This window comes from Arachis ipaensis, chromosome B5, assembly GCF_059453495.1.
Source record: "Arachis ipaensis isolate K30076 ecotype BB chromosome B5, ASM5945349v1, whole genome shotgun sequence".
Classification (NCBI taxonomy): domain Eukaryota; kingdom Viridiplantae; phylum Streptophyta; class Magnoliopsida; order Fabales; family Fabaceae; genus Arachis; species Arachis ipaensis.
In genome coordinates, this window is record NC_142440.1 from 2,212,905 (window position 1) to 2,229,933 (window position 17,029).

Sequence of the window (17,029 nt, forward strand, 5' to 3'; positions counted from 1 at the left end):
TTGTGATAAAAATTAAATTTTCTACTTATCAAAATGGTGGTTTACATTTACTCATTATTTGACATTTTTAATAAATCGTACCGTATCCTTTTTTATTAATTATTATAAATTTATATATATTTCTTTTTCTTAGAAAAAGTTCCCAGAGATCGAGAAGTGACAGATCCCCCGAATCAGATTAGATTGACACTAATGTCTGCCGAACAGAGACTATATTAGTATTGATTTCCTTGGATTTTTTTTTTTTTGTGAATGTTATGGTGCTTAAAAGATGATGCTTATTTTTTAAAAGAGGTTAAAAAATAATATTTAATTTAAAAGATATAATAATAAATAATTTTTAAAAAATTAAAATTTACTACAAAAAATAAGTTAGGCAAAATTTAAACACCAACTTATAGACACCGTAAAATTGGTCTTTTTTTTCATTCTTGAATATTTTTTTATTTCACAAGTTAATAATTAATTCATTGTAAATTTAATTTTTATTTACGAATTTTTTGTTAATTAATAAATTAATATATATAACATGAGTTTTAATTTTTAATATTTAATATTTATTTAAATAAATAAATAAATTATTCAATCAATTTAAATTGGTGTTAACTTTTTTAGTTTATTTTTTTATCAAAGTTATGCAATTTTATTATTGAAAATTGATCCAATTTAAACTACAAACAAAAATTGTAATAAAGAAAATAGAAAGTTTCAAATTTAATAAAATGACTTAAATATAAAGAGTAAAAATTCAAAGGTCTCATCTTTTCTCACGTATACTTCTTCTGACCATTTCTACCATAGTTCTTGAAGGAATGATTTTACCTTCAAATACTCAGGCATTTTTTACTAACTAAATTTGTCGCAAAAAATTTGCTGCTACAACTCTTTCTTCGTTCGGATTTTTCTCCATTATCTTGAATCCACCACTTTTATGGTTCTCAAACTTAAATCTGTCATAACAGATTTAAATATTTTCAAATTTCAGTCACATTTAAGCATTTTCAAAAACAATAAAAAATACTTTTTTATAATTAATTGTATTTTAAACACCAAAATTCGATGAATTATATTCGAACATTCAACCTTTCTTTTACAATAAGTCCTTCGTACATCAATTTTCAGAACAAATTTTGTATGTATTGAAATAGTATTTTTTTTTTTTCTTTATGTATTGAAATGTACACGATGGGACTGCAGCTACTTTAACTGTGGCTTTAAAGATTGACGTAATTGCAATTAAATGAATTTACAGAGAGAGAACCTCTCTGCCCCAAATCTCAATTCCTCTCTGTCCGGAATCTTCAACGCCAACTACGAAAACCAACTCTAAGTCTCTAATCTTAGCACTTTCCTTATTTATCTATCTTTTTAAAACACACTTGGTCTTATAAATTTTAGGATTCGTGCATTTAAATGCTCTAAATTTTAAATTTTATTTAGAGTAAAAAATATTATTTATTATTATTTATTTTATAAGTAGAATAAAAAAATATAAAAAAATTATTTAAAAGTAAAAAATTATATTTTACTTTTTAAAGTAAAAATTTAAAATTTAAAAGATTTAAATTCTAAATTTTAAGAACAATGTTATGTGTTCGATTATTTAATTTTTATATTTATCTTAACTTAAATATGATATTGAAATATAATTCAGTTTAATATATTTTATATCAAACACAATAACAAAACTTAATTTAACCTTAAATATATGTCAATTCATAAAAAACATAATTTAAAGATAATTTATCTAAAATGCACTATAAAAATGTCAAAAATTATTTTTAATATAGAGATAAAAATAATATTTTAGTTGAATATTGATATTTAAAGTGTATTATTACAATATTATGAAAATTATTCAACGCACCTCCAAGTGATAGCCAAAATGTTGCCATGTGTTCAACAAGCAGAATATTGCCGCGTGTTGTAACACACCCCCCACGTATTTCTCCTTACAAAATTTATTCACTTGCAATTACATCAAATAATTTCATTTTTAACCCAAAAAAATACCAATACTTTTTCATATAAAAAAAAAGAAAAAATTTCACTCCCATCTCCTGCGAGATGTTAAAATGACACTCTCTTCTCCTCTATTTTATAAATGTACATTCCCCACCCTTCTAACTTTTAAAAAACTTCCTCTTTAATCCATTTAAAACTTTTTGTGTTAACTAATGCTAACTTTATCCATTTTTTAAGGAAAAAAAATTATTTTTTAAAAAAATACCCACTAGTAAAAATTTTATTTTTTATCATTAAATTTTGTTTACCAAAATATCCTTTAATAAATTATTCTTTTATTGATTAAATTATATTTAAAAAAATTAATAATTATATTATTTTTTTCTAAAATATCCTTCAACAATTTTTTAATTATTAAATTATAATTTTACCAAAATTTTCGTTAACAATTTTTTTATATTTTATTATTAATTTTTCGATATCTATATATATTATTTTAATATTAAATAAAAAATTTTAGTAAGATTATTTTTCAATATCAATATATATTAATTGTTATACATATTAAAAGTGGTAAAAAATTTTTTATTTAATGTTAAAATAATATATATTGATTTAAAAAAATTAATAGTAAATATAAAAATAATTATTAACAAAAATTTTAGTAAAATCACAATTTAATAATTAAAAAATTATTAAAGGCTAGGTATCTTAAAAAAATAATTTAATTATTAATTTTTTTAAAAATATTTTGATAAAAATACAATTTAATCAATAAAAGAATAATTTATTAAAGGATATTTTGGTAAGCAAAATTTAATGATAAAAATAAAATTTTGTTAATGGGTATTTTTTAAAAAATAATTTATTTTTCCTTAAAAAATGGATAAAATTAACATTAGTTAACACAAAAACTTTAAAATGGATTAAAGAGGAGGTTTTTTAAAAGTTAGAAGGGAGGAGAATGTACATTTATAAAATAGAAGAGAGGGAAGTGTCATTTTAGCATCTCATAAAAGAGAGGAGTGAAATTTTCTCAAAAAAAAAAAACAACCTAAAAATGATGCATAAATTTATCTGAATTCTTTTTAACTTTTTCTTCCAATATTTTAATTAACAAACATCGAAAGGCAGAGGAAGACTTAAGAAGACTATTCATGAGGTGGTCAAACGAGATCTACATGTAAACGGTCTCTCTGTAAACATGATACATGACAGAACACAATTGCGTCGTTTGATTCATGTAGCCGATTCCACTTAGTGGGACAAGACTTTGTTGTTGTTGTTTTATTTTAATTAACAAACATACACAATATATGCAATGTAACCCTAATCTTCGTGAAGATGCTCATTTGGAGCAGAAAGATCCATTGTAACCTCATATTCTATAAACTTATGTTCAACTATAGAGGATAATCTTAATCTCTCTTCTAAAACAATGCCAGTAAAAATGAAGAGCGAGCACATAGAAGATGACAAGTTTTTGTGGCCTTTGGCAACAGTAAATACTAAAATAGTGAGTGAGGATGAGTGGTCAAGTCATGAATCATGATTGTAGTCACAGCCTCACAGGTTCCTCCTAAACTCCTATTTGCTTTTGCCTTTGTTACTTTCCCTCCCTAAGCAATTCTTATATTAATAACGAAGACAATTGTTTTCAACCAAAATGAGTAAATAACTAAGACTAGTGGGCCTTAATTAATAACGATTTTTATTTGTTGCGTTGTGGTGTAGGTGGTGTTTCCTAACCACGTAGAAACTTGGTATTTTTTTTGGTATTGGTACTATAAATTTTAAGGGTTAAATTTGTAATTTTTATTATTTTTAAAAAAATTTACATATTCGACCTAAAAGATTTATTTAAAAATTTTTAAATATACAAATATAAGGATTAAATTTGTATTTCAGCGTTGAAAATTTTTTTAATGCAAATTAGACTCTCTAATTTATATTACATTAAAAAAAAATATTTCATCACAAATCGAACCATCCGATTTGTTATTTAAAATAAAAAATAAAATTTATATCAAAGAAAAACACATCAATTAACCATAGAATAAATTATTGTTTTGTCTCGAGACTAGTCAGATCCTTTTAGAATTCACTATTGATACGACATGAGGCTTTTTTCATTCATTTTTTTCTGGATCAGTCGTGGTCTTATAAACCCTACCAAAGTTATGGACGAAACAACTGCTTCATAAAAATGTGTAAAAAATGGAGTTGCACTTAAAAGCTGAGTACTCTACTATTGAGTTAGCGACTCCCTTCCCCCTTCAACGTTATGTTCCATTATCTTTCTGTCATTGATCCCCACAAAAAAAGAGACAGGATATCCTAAAATAAGAAAAGTTTTGTTCCGATGGAACCTTTTCTTTTATCGAGAATTAGGATAGGAATAAACAAATCATTGATAAATTTAAATGACTCTTTCTTAAACGCAAACGATCTTTTCGTAGGCCTTTGTCCCGGATCCAATCGGGAGATCGAATTGATTATAAAAATATGATTTTAATTAGTCAATTTATTAATGAACAAGGAAAAATATTATCTAGATGGGGAGTTAAACCCCAACATGGTCCCTGAAATTGGCGTCGTGCACTAAAATCGTCCCTGAGATTCCAATTGCACCAATTACGTCCCTGAGATTGAAAAAAATGCACAATATTAGTCCCTGACCTATTTTTCATTAACGAAGTGATGACATGACATGATGACGTTGACTGTAAGTGACACGTGTCACTTCATGATTTGGCCACGTGTAATAGTATGATAATGTGGTGACCAGTGATACGTGGCATACTGACGTGGATGGTTGTGCCACGTGTCACAATATTATTTGGCCACGTGTCCGTTTGTGCCACGTGTCGCAACAGTATTCGTCCACGTGTCATCCATTATGTCATCGTTGTATATGCACTAAATTAGTCCATCACTTTGCATTAAGTGACTCATTTTAGTCCCTGAAATTGAATGTCGTGCACCAAACTAGTCCCTTCACCAATTTTTTCTCATTTTTTTTAAATTCAAAATTTTAATATCTTAGATACACTAATTTCAATTCTATTTTTTTATATATCATTTAAATACAAGTGCTTTTATAAAAAATTTTAAGATTTTAGTTTTAATTATATAATTTTTTTTAATAATTTTACATTGGTAAATTTTGTAATATATAAGTATGTTATTATAAAAAATAATTATATGATCGATTAGACATATTTTTTTTAATAAAAAAATATGTGTTTTTAATAATAAATTAATAATTAAAATAAATATTTTTTTCTTATGAAATACACGTTTTCATTATGTGTAAATGAGTTATATTAAAAGCACTTCAAGCACCCTCACTACCATATTTGACATCTACAGTCTAGACGAAAGAGATCAGAGATGGTAATGAGGGAAGCTTGAAATACCTTCACATCAACTCCAAGACGGCGGTTATTAGGGATATCCGCAAGAAAAAAATTATTTTATAAAAGTATTGAAAAAGGTCGGAGATGGTAGTGAAGGTGCTTGAAAAGCCTTCACGTCAACTCTAAGTCGGTGGTTAGGGTATTCGCAAGAGACAAAATATTTTATAAAAATATTTTTATTTGAAGAACATGTGAAAAATAGAATTGAAATTAATGCATTAAAAAATATTGAGAATTTTGAATTTATAGAAAAAATGAGAAAAAACTAGTGAAGGGACTAGTCTGGTGCACGACATTCAATTTCAGGGACTAAAATGAGTCACTTAATGCAAAGTGAGGGACTAATTTGGTGCATATATAACGATGACATAATGGATGACACGTGGACAAATACTGTTGCGACACGCGATACAAACGGACATGTGGCCAAATAACATTGTGACACGTGGCACAACATCCACGTCAGCATGCCACGTGTCACTGTTCACCACATCACCATACCATTACACGTGGCCAAATCATAAAGTGACACGTGTCACTTACAATCCACATCATCATGCCATGTCATCACGTTGTTAATGGAAAATAGGTCAGGGACTAATATGGTGCATTTTTTCAATCTCAGGGACGTAATTGGTGCAATTTGAATCTCAGGGACAATTTTAGTACATGACGCCAATCTCAGAGACCATTTTGGGGTTTAACTCTCTAGATGGGTGAATAGATTGACCTTATTTATGTCCCTAACATTTAAATCGTCCTATTTGTATCCCAAACGTTTATAACAGTGATTCAATGTTATCCTATAATTAATTATACTAATAGATCAGATTGTATTTTTTAATTATTCTCACTTTCACTTAGATCTTACTTGGATGTATTCGATTTTAATATTGTACCCAAAATTTATGTTCAAGTTTAATTATGTCCCTAAAAGAGTGAATTATGCAAATGTTGTAGGAATTAGTTTCAACTTTTAATGAGTTATTATACAGAGTGGATCATTAGTTCTTTGTATTCTAACTTTAAAAATTTATTTCTAGAACTCTAACTAAAGCTCATAATGTATAATTGACGATAGGATAATATTGAATCATTTTTACAAACGTTAGGGATATAAATTAAACGATTTAAACATTAGAAATACAAAAAAAATTTATCCCAAATATTGAGGACAAAAACGATATTTTATTCTTAACCATAATACTAAATTACAGACCATTCCTTTTTATTACTAAAAAATTAGCCCCTTAATAATACGTTTTTGATCTTGTTCAGTGCGTATGGAGCCGAGGTATAGCGACTCCTTCTGCCTGCTACTGTGCTCAGGTGGAAGAGGTATACGTCAGCTGAATTGGAACACCGCGGTGGGAGCACCTGCAAAAAGCACTCTGACGCTCAAGTAAGAATGTGAGTTATGAGAAAATAAGAGAAATAAATCAGAGTGAGTTCTGTCACCTGTCTTACTCCGGGGTTACCTATCTGTTTATATAGGCGTTTGAGGTTGCTTACTTGGAGTTAATTTCAGGATTCTCCGGATTTACCGAAGTTATCCACAAGGCTAACGTTTGACCTGTTAGTTGTGGTTCCGAACTTTGTTAAGCTCATCCAGATTTTGTGGTAACGGTTTTGGAGATAGTTTTTTACTTGTTGGGAGCTGTTATCAGATTACGTAGCCGAGCTCTGATTTAACTTTTTCGGGTTATTAGCCGAGTTTAATTTTGGGTTGTTAGCCGAGGTATAGGGTACGTATCATAGCCCCCAAGCTTGCCTTGTGTTCCAGAGGAAACATAGGTGAGCTTCTAGTTTCTTCGTATACCTCGGCTATTGTAGGCATGATACCCCCGAGCTTGCATTTGTTTCTGTCCAGTAATCTAAGCCAAGGTATAACTTCTTTTAGTACCGAGGTATAACTTCTTCTTCCGTATGTATGGAGTTTTCTGTCCTAAGAGCACAGACACCGAGCTATACTTCAGTTGTCGAGGAACATCGGAGGAATTTGGGACCTGCAAAGAGACTCCAACGCTCAAGTCAGAAAGAATGTTTTAGCTTTCTTTGAAAGAGAAAATAAAAGGGAGAGTTCTCCGTGTACTTATCCTGCTATGTTTACTTGGTTCTATTTATATAAGATTTGTATATGACTTAATTGTGGTATATATGTTCTCCTCATTTCGAGATATGAGGCTTGAATACCATCCGAGAATCTCATAGAGAATCATTTGGTGACTTCTTTGAAAAGGTCTTTTTAGGGTTATCAGCAATTAACCGTTCTCTTTTTGGATTTGCTGCACATGGCCGAGTTATAGCACACGCGGCCGACTTATAAGGACAGATTAGACCTAATCTCCGAATTATAGTTTGTATCTGCCGAGTTATAATGACTAGATCACAGCCTCCAAGATCAACCTGATAATCTTGAAAATAAAATTGGACAAGTTTGTCAATGAAAAATGGGTTGCTTATTTCAATATATTTTTGAACGAGCTTAGAGGTGATTGTTTGTTAGAATGCTGCCGACTTATAGGTGATTGTTTGTTAGAATGCTGCCGACTTATATGTGATTGTTTGTTGGACTGAGGCCGACTTATAGGTATCGGTTTGCTTTGATTGATTCAAACTTATAATTATCAGTTTGTTTGAAGTGATTCCGACTTATAGGTGTTGGTTTGTTCGGTTGATTCCGAGTTATAGTTGCTGGTTTGTTGCATCGATTCCGACTTATGGTTGCCGATTTGTTGGGTTGACGCCGACTTATAGGTGTCGGTTTGTTTGGATTGATAGAAAGCCGAGTTTTGTTCTCGAATTGTTTGATAGTCGAGTTTATTCTCGGATTGATTGATTGATTTTGAAGTTGAATGATTACATCAAAGTATTACTTGTGTGAGTTGTACTTGAGCTTGAGTATCCGATCTTTATGGTCGGTTATTAGGGATAATTGAACATAATGGATAGGTTGGTATCTTGTGCGTTCGGAAATTGGAGTATAGTTCGATTTTGATTTGATCATGTACTGAATGGCTTATAGATCAATTAAGAAGATTAATAGAAAAAAATTGAAAGTAAAAAAGTAAAGATCTTTTATTAATGAAAGAGAGCACATAACTGTGTTTCGACGTATAAACTTAGCTGTAATACATCTTTGAGAAAAAAGATATTCCCTGTATTTGTTAGAGTATTGCCACAAAATGTATGCATCTCGTCTGATGAGCTTTGGGTGTCTATCATCGCGGCTTTAGCTTCCGAAGGTATAGTCGTTATCATTACTACGATTTTTCTGCTCCTCCTCATTGCCTCGGTTGTTTTGTTTCCAGTTTAATAATTTGGCAATCCACTAAGCTTTTTGTTCACAGCGACTTATTAATAGCTAACAGCTCGGCCTCGGTGGGAGGAGGTGGATTATTTTACTCTTCCGCTATTGATTATAACCTACAAAATAGGATAAATAATTGGGTAGAAAAAATGGTAGTGGGGTTAAATAAACTCGGCCCCACGGTGGGCGCCAAATGTTCCGTGCGTATGGAGCCGAGGTATAACAACTCCTTCTGCCTGCTACTGTGCTAAGGTGGAAGAGGTATACGTCGACTGAATTGGAATACCGCGGCGGGAGCACCTGCAAAAAGCAATCCGACGTTCAAGTAAGAATGTGAGTTATGAGAAAATAAGAGAAATAAATCAGAGTGAGTTCTGTCACCTGTCTTACTCCGGGGTTACCTATCTGTTTATATAGGCGTTTGAGGTTGCTTACTCGGAGTTAATTTCGGGATTCTCCGGATTTACCGAAGTTATCCACAAGGCTAACGTTTGACCTGTTAGTTGTGGTTCCGAACTTTGTTAAGCTCATCCAGATTTTGTGGTAACGGTTTTGGAGATAGTTTTTTACTTGTTGGGAGCTGTTATCAGATTACGTAGCCGAGCTCTGATTTAACTTTTTCGGGTTATTAGCCGAGTTTAATTTTGGGTTGTTAGCCGAGGTATAGGGTACGTATCATAGCCCCCAAGCTTGCCTTGTGTTCCAGAGGAAACATAGGTGAGCTTCTAGTTTCTTCGTATACCTCGGCTATTGTAGGCATGATACCCCCGAGCTTGCATTTGTTTCTGTCCAGTAATCTAAGCCAAGGTATAACTTCTTTTAGTACCGAGGTATAACTTCTTCTTCTGTATGTATGGAGTTTTCTGTCCTAAGAGCACAGACACCGAGCTATACTTCAGTTGTCGAGGAACACCGGAGGAATTTGGGACCTGCAAAGAGACTCCAACGCTCAAGTCAGAAAGAATGTTTTAGCTTTCTTTGAAAGAGAAAATAAAAGGGAGAGTTCTCCGTGTACTTATCCTGCTATGTTTACTTGGTTCTGTTTATATAAGATTTGTATATGACTTAATTGTGGTATATATGTTCTCCTCATTTCGAGATATGAGGCTTGAATACCATCCGAGAATCTCATAGAGAATCATTTGGTGACTTCTTTGAAAAGGTCTTTTTAGGGTTATCAGCAATTAACCGTTCTCTTTTTGGATTTGCTGCACATGGCCGAGTTATAGCACACGCGGCCGACTTATAAGGACAGATTAGACCTAATCTCCGAATTATAGTTTGTATCTGCCGAGTTATAATGACTAGATCACAGCCTCCAAGATCAACCTGATAATCTTGAAAATAAAATTGGACAAGTTTGTCAATAAAAAATGGGTTGCTTATTTCAATATATTTTTGAACGAGCTTAGAGGTGATTGTTTGTTAGAATGCTGCCGACTTATAGGTGATTGTTTGTTAGAATGCTGCCGACTTATATGTGATTGTTTGTTGGACTGAGGCCGACTTATAGGTATCGGTTTGCTTTGATTGATTCAAACTTATAATTATCAGTTTGTTTGAAGTGATTCCGACTTATAGGTGTTGGTTTGTTCGGTTGATTCCGAGTTATAGTTGCTGGTTTGTTGCATCGATTCCGACTTATGGTTGCCGATTTGTTGGGTTGACGCCGACTTATAGGTGTCGGTTTGTTTGGATTGATAGAAAGCCGAGTTTTGTTCTCGAATTGTTTGATAGTCGAGTTTATTCTCGGATTGATTGATTGATTTTGAAGTTGAATGATTACATCAAAGTATTACTTGTGTGAGTTGTACTTGAGCTTGAGTATCCGATCTTTATGGTCGGTTATTAGGGATAATTGAACATAATGGATAGGTTGGTATCTTGTGCGTTCGGAAATTGGAGTATAGTTCGATTTTGATTTGATCATGTACTGAATGGCTTATAGATCAATTAAGAAGATTAATAGAAAAAAATTGAAAGTAAAAAAGTAAAGATCTTTTATTAATGAAAGAGAGCACATAACTGTGTTTCGACGTATAAACTTAGCTGTAATACATCTTTGAGAAAAAAGATATTCCCTGTATTTGTTAGAGTATTGCCACAAAATGTATGCATCTCGTCTGATGAGCTTTGGGTGTCTATCATCGCGGCTTTAGCTTCCGAAGGTATAGTCGTTATCATTACTACGATTTTTCTGCTCCTCCTCATTGCCTCGGTTGTTTTGTTTCCAGTTTAATAATTTGGCAATCCACTAAGCTTTTTGTTCACAGCGACTTATTAATAGCTAACAGCTCGGCCTCGGTGGGAGGAGGTGGATTATTTTACTCTTCCGCTATTGATTATAACCTACAAAATAGGATAAATAATTGGGTAGAAAAAATGGTAGTGGGGTTAAATAAACTCGGCCCCACGGTGGGCGCCAAATGTTCCGTGCGTATGGAGCCGAGGTATAACAACTCCTTCTGCCTGCTACTGTGCTAAGGTGGAAGAGGTATACGTCGACTGAATTGGAATACCGCGGCGGGAGCACCTGCAAAAAGCAATCCGGCGTTTAAGTAAGAATGTGAGTTATGAGAAAATAAGAGAAATAAATCAGAGTGAGTTCTGTCACCTGTCTTACTCCGGGGTTACCTATCTGTTTATATAGGCGTTTGAGGTTGCTTACTCGGAGTTAATTTCGGGATTCTCCGGATTTACCGAAGTTATCCACAAGGCTAACGTTTGACCTGTTAGTTGTGGTTCCGAACTTTGTTAAGCTCATCCAGATTTTGTGGTAACGGTTTTGGAGATAGTTTTTTACTTGTTGGGAGCTGTTATCAGATTACGTAGCCGAGCTCTGATTTAACTTTTTCGGGTTATTAGCCGAGTTTAATTTTGGGTTGTTAGCCGAGGTATAGGGTACGTATCATAGCCCCCAAGCTTGCCTTGTGTTCCAGAGGAAACATAGGTGAGCTTCTAGTTTCTTCGTATACCTCGGCTATTGTAGGCATGATACCCCCGAGCTTGCATTTGTTTCTGTCCAGTAATCTAAGCCAAGGTATAACTTCTTTTAGTACCGAGGTATAACTTCTTCTTCCGTATGTATGGAGTTTTCTGTCCTAAGAGCACAGACACCGAGCTATACTTCAGTTGTCGAGGAACACCGGAGGAATTTGGGACCTGCAAAGAGACTCCAACGCTCAAGTCAGAAAGAATGTTTTAGCTTTCTTTGAAAGAGAAAATAAAAGGGAGAGTTCTCCGTGTACTTATCCTGCTATGTTTACTTGGTTCTGTTTATATAAGATTTGTATATGACTTAATTGTGGTATATATGTTCTCCTCATTTCGAGATATGAGGCTTGAATACCATCCGAGAATCTCATAGAGAATCATTTGGTGACTTCTTTGAAAAGGTCTTTTTAGGGTTATCAGCAATTAACCGTTCTCTTTTTGGATTTGCTGCACATGGCCGAGTTATAGCACACGCGGCCGACTTATAAGGACAGATTAGACCTAATCTCCGAATTATAGTTTGTATTTGCCGAGTTATAATGACTAGATCACAGCCTCCAAGATCAACCTGATAATCTTGAAAATAAAATTGGACAAGTTTGTCAATAAAAAATGGGTTGCTTATTTCAATATATTTTTGAACGAGCTTAGAGGTGATTGTTTGTTAGAATGCTGCCGACTTATAGGTGATTGTTTGTTAGAATGCTGCCGACTTATATGTGATTGTTTGTTGGACTGAGGCCGACTTATAGGTATCGGTTTGCTTTGATTGATTCAAACTTATAATTATCAGTTTGTTTGAAGTGATTCCGACTTATAGGTGTTGGTTTGTTCGGTTGATTCCGAGTTATAGTTGCTGGTTTGTTGCATCGATTCCGACTTATGGTTGCCGATTTGTTGGGTTGACGCCGACTTATAGGTGTCGGTTTGTTTGGATTGATAGAAAGCCGAGTTTTGTTCTCGAATTGTTTGATAGTCGAGTTTATTCTCGGATTGATTGATTGATTTTGAAGTTGAATGATTACATCAAAGTATTACTTGTGTGAGTTGTACTTGAGCTTGAGTATCCGATCTTTATGGTCGGTTATTAGGGATAATTGAACATAATGGATAGGTTGGTATCTTGTGCGTTCGGAAATTGGAGTATAGTTCGATTTTGATTTGATCATGTACTGAATGGCTTATAGATCAATTAAGAAGATTAATAGAAAAAAATTGAAAGTAAAAAAGTAAAGATCTTTTATTAATGAAAGAGAGCACATAACTGTGTTTCGACGTATAAACTTAGCTGTAATACATCTTTGAGAAAAAAGATATTCCCTGTATTTGTTAGAGTATTGCCACAAAATGTATGCATCTCGTCTGATGAGCTTTGGGTGTCTATCATCGCGGCTTTAGCTTCCGAAGGTATAGTCGTTATCATTACTACGATTTTTCTGCTCCTCCTCATTGCCTCGGTTGTTTTGTTTCCAGTTTAATAATTTGGCAATCCACTAAGCTTTTTGTTCACAGCGACTTATTAATAGCTAACAGCTCGGCCTCGGTGGGAGGAGGTGGATTATTTTACTCTTCCGCTATTGATTATAACCTACAAAATAGGATAAATAATTGGGTAGAAAAAATGGTAGTGGGGTTAAATAAACTCGGCCCCACGGTGGGCGCCAAATGTTCCGTGCGTATGGAGCCGAGGTATAACAACTCCTTCTGCCTGCTACTGTGCTAAGGTGGAAGAGGTATACGTCGACTGAATTGGAATACCGCGGCGGGAGCACCTGCAAAAAGCAATCCGACATTCAAGTAAGAATGTGAGTTATGAGAAAATAAGAGAAATAAATCAGAGTGAGTTCTGTCACCTGTCTTACTCCGGGGTTACCTATCTGTTTATATAGGCGTTTGAGGTTGCTTACTTGGAGTTAATTTCGGGATTCTCCAGATTTACCGAAGTTATCCACAAGGCTAACGTTTGACCTGTTAGTTGTGGATCCAAACTTTGTTAAGCTCGTCCAGATTTTATGGTAACAGTTTTAGAGATAGTTTTTGACTTATTGGGAGCTGTTATCAGATTATGTAGCCGAGTTCTGACTTAACTTTTTCGAGTTATTAGCCGAGTTTAATTTTGAATTATTAGCCGAGGTATAGGGTACGTATCACATCTCATAATCATTAGTATTGTGTTTGAATTTCAAGGGCAGTAAACAAAAATTTACATGAAAAATCAAATAATAGCAAAGACAATACATAAGTAATGGAATGCAAATACCTAAATCCTGAATTTTAAGAGTAGAAAACAAATTTAACTGAAAAAGTGAATAATAGCACAGAGTCAAAGACAAGACATAAGTAAAAGACTGAAAGACCAATGCAAATACCTAAATCCTTTTTATATATATGCTAGTTGCTAGAAGATATATAAGAACATCTCTAATATTGGTTTCAATTCAATTTTGGTTTGAATTTTATAAAAAATTTAATCTCACTTCATTGAAATGAGAAATTAACATGAAGCAATTAATTATTATGAATTATGACACTTGTTATTTTAATTTTTATTCTTAATTCATTTCAAAATTTAATTATCACCATCAAAACTTTTAATAAAATCCCTATTAAGAAGCTAACAGATAGGCCCTTGTTCATTATTGTGCTAGGAAAAAAAAGTACGAAGATATTTTTTAATTTGTTGGATTTTCTTTCAGTACTTTTCAAAAAAATAATTATTTAATTAATAAGTTGCTAACAATAAGATATATGACAAATATCAATAATGAAGACTTAAGAGCAATCCCATTTTAAATATAACCGAATGTAACTCATTTTCCAAAAAAATCTTTATCCTTATCACAAGTTATTTTTCATTTTTGTCCAATGAAAATGTGGAAAAAAATGTTTCATATTTACTGATAATAATGGTGAATTCTATGGTGTTTATAATTTGGTGTTTAATTTTTGTCTAATTTATTTTTTATGGTAATTTTTGAATATTTAATAATTATTTATTTTTATAATTTTAAAATTAAATATTGATTTTTAACCCTTCTTAATAAGTTAGACAAACACTTTTAGACACCATAGCAATTACCGATAATAATACATGCAAAAATAACCAATCTATTTTGCTTCGTTTTCACTGTCAATACTCAAAACCAGCAAAAATTATATAATTTTGATTTTTGCAATTTTAACTTGCGAAAATACAACTGAATGTGTATATTAGTAAATTCTTATGTTAATTTATTTGTGTAAATAATGAGATTTTTTATTTAAAGAAAAAAAACCCACTTAGTTAAAGAATAAAATGTTTAACATCCTCGTAAATCTCACATTTACTATTATTAAGCTACTAATAGATTAAGATCAGTTTAGGTAAACAGAATAATTAAGTTTCTTTTTAAAAATAGTTTAAATAATAAATATTTATATTAAAAGTTATTTATAAATAAATTATTTTGTGTTTGATTTTTTAATTCTAAAAGTGTTTATTTTAAGAGAAGAATGATAAAAAATTTTGAGTAAAGAACAAATAGGTCCCTGACCTTTTTAAATGAAGACATTTTTGTCCATCAAGATTGAAAAATACATTTCGATCCCCCACCATTTAAAACGCGTGACAATTATATCCTTTCGTCAAATTTGTACTGAAAACAGTAACAGAGATTGTGAGCTGGAGGGGTGGATAATGATGTGTTCGTTACGGTTGCTGAAGTGGATGGGGAACAAATTGTTGAAGGACAATTTGATTCTTATTGGCCAAAACGAAGTCGTATTGCTGGAATGAGCCCTATTTCATCGAAATGGATCGACGAAACAATGACCATTGATGGAGCGATTGTCGATGATGAGTGAAGGGGTTCTTTATGCATCTTCATTCGTCGTGCCAGGAGGAAACGAGCGTGATGGGGTTGTCCTCCTGGATATGTGAGTGTGCGAGTTGTGGAGGACCATCAAGGGAACAACGCAAGGGTGGTGGCGGATTTCGTGGTTTGCTGCATGCTTCTTTCCAGGAATTGCTTTCGTGATTCTAACTGCAATCAACTTTCTGTTGTGGGGCAGCAAGAGCACTGGTGAGGCAGTTTTCTCCCCGGTGAGCAACCCTATTCCGAGTTTCTTTTTAACAAACTTATACACTGGGTATGATATGCTTTTTGCAATTCTATCTGGAACTGTTGGATTCCCATTCTCATAGGCCACCCTTGCACTTTCAACCTTATTTGGTAACATACTCTTCAACTCATTCTCAAAAGCTCCAATTTCCTCAAAAACTACGCTCGCATTTTTCTTCCCGCTGATGGCACTCGCTTGTGCTTCCTCATAAAGTATTTGTTTTAATTTTGGCATCAATGGATACCTAACATTGAAGGGATCATCAATATAGGAGAATACATATTCCCTATCAACTACTTTGAGCAAATCTCTCTCACATGATCTAAACAAATCCGTGCTTAATGTCTTCTTTGCAACTCCGCTTATAGTATCCTTGATTGTGCTCTTCAAAATTTCCTCCAAATGCCTCAAGTCAATAGCTTGGCAAAGCGCAACCAAATACGTGGAGCACATTAGCTTCAATATCTCGACAGATTCTACGGTTTTCCAAGCAGAAATTAACCCCAAGGAATTCACATCTTGGTTATGTTGCTCAGCACTTTGCACGTGGTTGGTTATTGGGTTTGCCAAATATTGATGTTCAGAGCAATAAGCAGCCTTGGCAACCTCAGATGCCTTAAAATCATATTCCAGACTCGGTATTCTGCTGACAGAAAGATTCATTCGATGGCAAACCGTTGTTATACAAGTCATTGACTAGTTCGGTAAATTGGGCAAAGATGAGTTTGCCAATTGAAGCAACAGCTAAACTTGCACTATCCATCGAAAATCCAATTGGGGTGCCTTGAAAATTGCCACCATTCAAAGCCTTGCTACTAGTGACATCAATCAGAGGATTGTCGTCGACAGAGTTTATTTCCCTCTCAATTGATTTAGTCGAATACCTAATGACTTCAATTTGTGGACCAAGCCACTTAGGAGAAGTTTGGAGAGCATAACGATATTTTTTGGGTTTCTGCAATGGATCTGACTGTTGCATTCTGGCTTATTTGATGTAAGAGCTACCCTCTAAGATATGCTCCATAATAGCAGCAGCTTCAATTTGGCCAGGATGGTACTTCAGCTTATCTATCAAATGATGTGTAAATTCTATAACTTCGGCGAAAACTGCTGACAAAATTTTAGACAATAAAACTAAGATGTTTGCCTCAAAGAGCACCACATAAGCTCTTTGGCACGACGAATGAAGATCTCCCGCCAGTCTTGTGCATGAAGAACCGCTTCACTCATCATTGACGAT

The 17,029-nt window shown here is 33.1% G+C and overlaps 1 pseudogene; it reads right to left on the bottom strand.

The window, feature by feature from the left end:
* Positions 1-15,540: 15,540 nt before the first annotated feature.
* LOC107639942 (phenylalanine ammonia-lyase class 3 pseudogene) lies at positions 15,541-16,951 on the bottom strand (annotated as a pseudogene).
* Positions 16,952-17,029: the final 78 nt, after the last annotated feature.